Source organism: Rosa chinensis, chromosome 7, assembly GCF_002994745.2.
Source record: "Rosa chinensis cultivar Old Blush chromosome 7, RchiOBHm-V2, whole genome shotgun sequence".
Lineage (NCBI taxonomy): Eukaryota > Viridiplantae > Streptophyta > Magnoliopsida > Rosales > Rosaceae > Rosa > Rosa chinensis.
In genome coordinates, this window is record NC_037094.1 from 34,986,317 (window position 1) to 34,993,548 (window position 7,232).

Consider the following 7,232-nt stretch of genomic DNA (forward strand, 5'->3'; position numbering starts at 1 on the left):
CACCAAGATCTTTCATATCAAAATTGCTGTCAAGCATAGTTTTTGTCTCATCAATTAAATGCAAATTTGAGCCAAAAATTAACAGATCATCCACATAGAGGCTAATAATAACATGTGAATTTTTCCAAGATTTATAATATATGCACTTGTCACATTCATTTGATTTATAACTATTTTCAATCATGCAGGAATCAAATTTTTCATGCCACTGTTTAGGAGCCTGCTTTAAACCATAAAGGGATTTAGATAGCTTACATACCTTGTACTCTTGACCGGGTTCTATAAAACCTTTTGATTGGTCCATATAGATCTCTTCATCTAAATCACCATTTAGAAAAGCTGTTTTCACATCCATTTGATGAATAATCAAATCATGAATTGCAGCAATAGCAATCAATAATCTAATGGATGTAATCCTTGTAACCGGAGAAAAAGTATCAAAAAAGTCTAGATCAGCTTTTGCTTAAAGCCTTTAGCAATAAGTCTAGCTTTATATTTGTCTATACTTCCATCCGGTTTGAGCTTTTTTCAATGGTTTTAAAACCTGTTGGTAAATCTACTAATTTCCGAGTATTATTAGACATTAGAGACTCCATTTCATAATTCACAACCTCTTTCCAGAAAATTGCATCTGGTGATGATAAAGCTTCATGTAAAGAAATAGGATTTTCCTCAACATTATAAACATAATAGTCAGGGCCAAAATCTTTTTCAACTCCAGCTCTCTTACTTCTTCTAGGTTCATTTTCATAAGTTTCTTGTATATGTAAATTAGAAGAAGAAGAACAAGGTTGGGTAAAAATATTTTCTCTAGATTCTTGACCCCCACTATTTTTCGATTTAAAAGGAAAATTTTCTTCATTAAAAATTGCATCACCAGATTCAATCACAACATGATTTTCAACAACATCAAGAAATCTATAGGTTGTACTATTTAAAGCATATCCAACGAAAACACAAGTAGTAGCTCTAGCACCCAATTTTGGTCTTTTAGGGTCAGTTAACCTCACAAAGGCTGGACAACCCCAAACTCTAAGAAAACCCAAATTTAGTTTATGCCCCTTACACACCTCAAAAGGTGTAATTTTTGTATTTTTATGTGGCACTCTATTCAACACATAACAAGCAATTAAAACTGCTTCACCCCAAAGATTAGAGGGAGCATCTGAATCAATCAACATGGCATTTGTTAACTCAATCAAAGTTTTATTTTTTCTTTCTGCCACACCATTAGATGCAGGTGAATAAGGTGGAGTAACTTCATGAATCACTCCTAAACATTGAATAAATGAATTGAATTCAGAATAATCATATTCTCTCCCTCTATCTGTAACGTCCCGAACCTAAATCCACGTGTTTACTAGTCATTTGGACGGTAAACGACCTTTACTTTCACTTTTACTTTCGGTTTAGTACTTTTAGTGGCCCTAAAAGTTGACTTTTTGTTCGGGTCAAAATTTGAGAAAATGTTCTTCATGGAAGTTGTAGGGGACGTTAAACCGAGCGCGTGGATATGTGGTACGCTAAAATCGGAGCTCGTATGCAAAAGTTATAAGCGAAATACAAAATTACTGTTCACGGTTACTGTTCATGGTAAGTTTCTATAAATAGCCGAGTTACTGTGGTAAGTTTCCATTTTTGGAAACTTACCCGGCTGTTTCTCTCTCCTCTCCCCCGATTCCTTCCTCTTCGGCCCGATTGCTTCTTCCTCCGGTTTCTTCCTCCTCCGGCCGACCCAGGACACAATCCGGCCACCCCCAAGCTCGGTTTCTTCCCCTTGTCACGTCTGTGGAGGTATTTCACGACAATTTGGCCGGAGAACCTCGATTTGGAGCGGAGGAAGCTGCGGTGGCAGTTGGGTACTTTTGCCGATTTCCGGCGATTCCGGCCACCTCCGGTCCCCATCTCGCCGTCGAAGGTTCGGTTTTCATCACTGATCATTTCCCCTATGGCCTTGTATCACGATTTGTTGTGTAGATGCCGAATCGACGAATTGAAATTCTAGGGTTCTTGAGGATTTCTGGGTTTTTGTTCATTGATCGATTTCGGCCGTTTTTAATTGTTATTTGGGAATGTTGTAGTTGAGAAGTTGAATCAGTGTGTTGAGAAGGTGCTACTGTCAAATTTTGGTGGCCATCGGAGATGGTGGCGGCGGCGCCGCCACTGTGGGCGGCGGTAGCGGCGGCTAGGGTAGTTTATAAATTTTAATTTTTAGCTAGTTAAATTCTATAATTATCATAGAGCTTATATATGAAGTTTGGTGAATTTTGGAGGAGTTTGGAATTGTTTGTGAATTTTCAAAGTTTGGAGTTTTGTGGTGGAATTATGGGAAATCCGGCCGTCGGATTTCCCTCGTTTTCATTATGGAATATGTAAATTGAGGAATTAGAATTGTGGAAGAGATTTGGGTTGAATTTGAGAAGTATTGGAGATAGGGATTTTCGGATTTCGTTTAAGTTCGTAATTATTTTATCGGATTGCCGTTTATGGAAATATAATTGTGTACAGGGCAATGTCGCGAGCTACGGTTAGATGAAGGAACTCGTCTGCGTGGTTGCCCAATAGTACTGTGAGTGGACGTTTGTTTTTAAATAAGTGATGCATGCATTTATTTATTAAAGCATGTTTTATTTTATCAACATATTATTTTTCCGAGCATATAAAGTTGATTGCAAATGATCTTATGGATTTGCTTTTAAATAATAATTCTCATGAATAAGTATGATTTATACCGGTTGTGAGTTTTGGTTATGAAGATGTTATGCTCGGATCCGAATTTATAAATGATGTTGATTTTCGACGAATTGATTTTCGATGTGATTTTCGAGATTTATACTGTTTATATTATCTTTATAATCGTCGATTTGAGATTTCTGAAAGATTTTCGAAATGGGATTTCGATGGAATAAATTCTTGTTTATTTATTCGATTTTTGGCATTGGGAATGCCTCATTGACAATCTACTTATTTCTTTAGCGTGTGGGACACGCTGTTAATTTATACGACTTTACGAGAATTTCCGGGTGCGGTTGGGAATCGTACCCGTGTTGTCTTTATACGTGGACATGGGGAAGCTTTATTGATTTATCGGTTTTTAACCACCATACCCAGGGTCGTTATATATATATTATATTACTGGCTAGCCTATTAGTACTCCTCCCTACTTACTATGTGTTCGTAGGCGAGTAGAGGAGAGCATGGGATGCTCTAGAGTGTGGGACACTCCGACCCGAGCCAATAAGGCTCCCTTCTTTTGTATGGTGAAACTTCTTCCCCATATATTATCGTTGCTTGACTAGCGGGGCTAGTCCGATTTTCACTGTAGCCAGCGGGGCTGGTCGTATTTTCTTGAGAAATGAGATTTCGGTTTTACGATATAGTTTTCGAATGTGGTGACTAGCGAGGCTGGTCGATTTATCGTTTTGGAATTCTTGGATTTAAAGCTAAATGTATTTTTTTCTAATTGTTGCGTGCATCGGTTGTTAAAGAGAATAAATGTGGGAAAGTATGAAATCCTTTTTCCTTTAAATTGTTTATTTTTGTCCACTCACGCTAACGTTTTTTTGTCTACTTTCCCCTGGGCCTTTCGGTTTCTAATGCCCAGTTTGCAGGCAAATTAGTGGAGGTCGGGCGTACATGACATTTGAGGCATAGTTGTCACTACTTCCGCAGTGTAGGATCGCTTGATCCTTTACTCTTCTTTTATATCCCTGTGTATAGTAGTATTGCTCTGCATAACCTTGGGATTAGTATTTTGAGTTTGTGTTTTGTGAAAGTGGAGTTGTTGGTAATTGGGAGCAGGGTGGCTCCAGGAGTATAAGGTTGGTTTGCTTGAAGTGTTTAGTGTGTTTTACAGGTTTTTGGGTAGTCCATTTTAGAGGTGACTCTGCCAAATTTTTGGTAGAGTTATCCCTAACGTGGGCCCCACAGGGCCACCTCGGATTTCAGGGTGAAAGTCGGGGCGGGTCCTGTCACTATCACTTCGGTGCCTTTTAATTTTTTTCTACCAAATTGATTTTCAACCTCAAGGAGGAACTCTTTAAATTTGACAAAAGCATCACTTTTATTTTTCGACAATAGACATAAGTATATTTAGAACAATCATCAATAAAAGTGATAAAATACCTGTTACCTCCATGAGTTCAAATTCCCTCAAATTCACACAAGTCTGTATGAATTAATTCCAATAGCTCGGTATGCCTCTCAACATTTTTGTGAGGCCTTCTAGTAATTTTTGCTTTACTACAAGTCTCACATTTTTCAAAAAAAATTTGCACTGAAGGAATTAAACCCAATCTACTCATGATTCCTACATATCTGCTATTTATATGACATAAACGTGCATGCCAAAAATTTAGAAAAGAGAGCATATAAACTGAAGTAGATGCTTTATTATTATTCTCAACATTCAATTTGAACATGCCATCACAAGCATAACCTTTGCCCACAAATACACATTTTTTTGGTGATCACATAGTGGTCAGATTTATAGTTTGTTTAAAACTAGCCTTATTAAGAAGATAACTAGACATCAAATTTTTTCTCATGGAGGGTGTATGCAACACATCTTTCAAAATTAGCACCCTACCATAAGTAAATTTAAGTTCCACCTGACTAGTTCCAAGCTCATGAGTAGTATGTGAATCTCCAAGCGTAACCGTTTTGGGCTCCTTAAAAGGAGTGTATTTCTTGAACCAATCTTTATCATAGCAGATGTGCCTATTAGCACCACAATCTGCCCACCATCCTTCAACACTTTGAACCATATTTACATCAGTTATCATTGCCACATATGATTCTTCAATGACGTGAGCTTGAGGAACAGCCTCACGTTTTCGATAATTGCAATTTCGAGCAATATGCCCACTTTTGCCACAAACATAACAATAAGTATATTATTGTTTATTTTCTGAAGGAGGATATTGGTTCTTATTCACATAGCTTTTTTGAAGGGAAAGACGACAAACTATATTAAGTGAAACTGAGAAGTACATGGAGAGATGCAAAAACATCGAAATAAAAACAATAAAGCATAACAAGATGCACAAACGCATCTAAAGTGTAGGAAAACAATAAAAGATAACAAGATGCATAGACGCATCTAGAATGAAAGGTAACCATGTGACTTGATGCCAAACGACATCGTTGCACTGCATATGTCACAAAAGCAGTGTAAATATAATAGTAACCGTAACCGTTGATATGATCACCTAGGAGAGATGATTCGCTCACCGAGAGTTCGAAAGTAACCGAGGGTGTCAGAAACTCAAAAATTAGCAAACGAACTCCCAAGAACCAGAACAAATACCAGATCAATATGAGCAGCCGTCTCGGATCCAAGATCCGGATTTGAATACGACCCGGATCCTAAATGCGGATCCAAATTCGACTCTAATCCAAAATCAAGGCTGACGAGTCAACCTTGACAAATGCGCAAGCCCAACTCAATCTTATCTGGGCACCCAAGCACTTGAGCACCCTGGCTTCAGCCCTCCGTCCGACCAACCTGCCAGATCTGCAACGCCAGAAAACATAGGTCCCAGTTCCGTTCACATGACTCCAAGCGCCACTACCCTGACCACCAGTCATACAGCCCCATCCGAGGTCGTTCCACCCTTGGAGCCCCAAGCCTGTACGTCCCACTTCTGAGCCAGAACGTCGTGTCACCATCACCCACGGACTGCAGCACCGCCGTCTCCTGCCGCGAACTCCCTCTGATCTGATCTGGGAATTAGAAACCAGAAAAAAAAAACCCGACAGCTGCACTCCGTCGAAAGGCTGAGGCGTGAACCTTCCTATCTCAAGCCCCTCCCATAGCCCTACTACCAGAAAGTCCAAGAAGGCACGGCCAAGGTTCCAAGAAGTCTTCATAGTCCCTAAATCCCAGATCCGGATCCATTCCAACACCTCCGATTTCCAGGTGGAAGGTCGTCGACCACAGGCCCAGATCGACCGTAGCCTGGAATCCCAAGTTGTAGAGATCTGAGAGAAAGGGAACACATCGCAATCCGCCGCCGCAAGAGGAGTCGAAAACCACGCCTTTGAAAAGCAAACTGGAAGGATAGAAGAGACAGTTTGCACTGCACTCGAGGTATACGTCACCAAAGGAGGAGCCGACATTGATCTCCATCGGAGATGGAGAAAATTGCAGAAACGTCCACCCATCAGGGCAGCGTTCTCTCAAACCCTAAACATACACTTTATTTGAGTGAAATTCAATGGTTTTTGCATTTCATGTCTTTATTCCCATTGATAATAAGTCCAAGGATTCTATATCGCCTAAATATGCACATTCTTATTCACATAGCTTGGTTTGCCTTTATTCTGTTGGTGAGGTTTACCAACTTTTTTCATACTTTTCTTCTTTGCCTGCATATGAGAGTTTTTATGAAAATGACCATTGGGCATATTATTATTAGAAGATACTAAATTTACCTTAGAGGTGTCATTAATGTTTGTATCTTGCATAAGAACATCTTAATCTCTTGCTTCCTCCTCAACGCGGATGTGAGTGATCAAAATCTCCAAGGAAATCTCATTTTGTTTGTGACGCATGGATTTTTGGAACTCTCTCCATGTTAATCTACAAAACTTCTCAATATTTCTTTGAATAACAGTGAGTAAATCATCATAATCATACACATTATATGAGAAATAAGTCAAGCGATAAAAAAGAATAGTTATACTCATCTTTCTCAAGTTGAGATTTCCCATATTGTCATACGGTTTCTCTTGTGCATGCTCCATCTTCGATGAATCTCCTTAAAATTGTTTGTGAAATTACAATAAAATTATAATTTCTATATGAGAAACTCGTTGATAATAGGCTGAGGCGCGGGTATCTCGCTCTCTTTAAGGAGATTCAAGCCCTCTGCGGAACAATGCCGGTGCACCAGAAATCTCTTGACTTGTCCCCTCCAGGATACAACAGCCCAATAACAAGTTGTGTGGCTCACACCAATCTGCACAAAGTGGAGGAACCCGAAGCTCCACCAAAGTTCTTTTCTTTGGCCAAAAAGTACACAAGACACTCTGGAGGATTTCAGAAAGAAGTTGATGGGTGAATAGTGGTGTTTTGTAATAGTATTACGTAAAAAATAAATATATATATATATTAGCATGCAACAAATGGTGCTATTTATAGGCTCTTAGGACACTCCCTACAATTAATAAGGTAGTAACTAAAAGTCATAGGTTACAAGAATTAAAACCCAAAATAAATCAAAATAAAA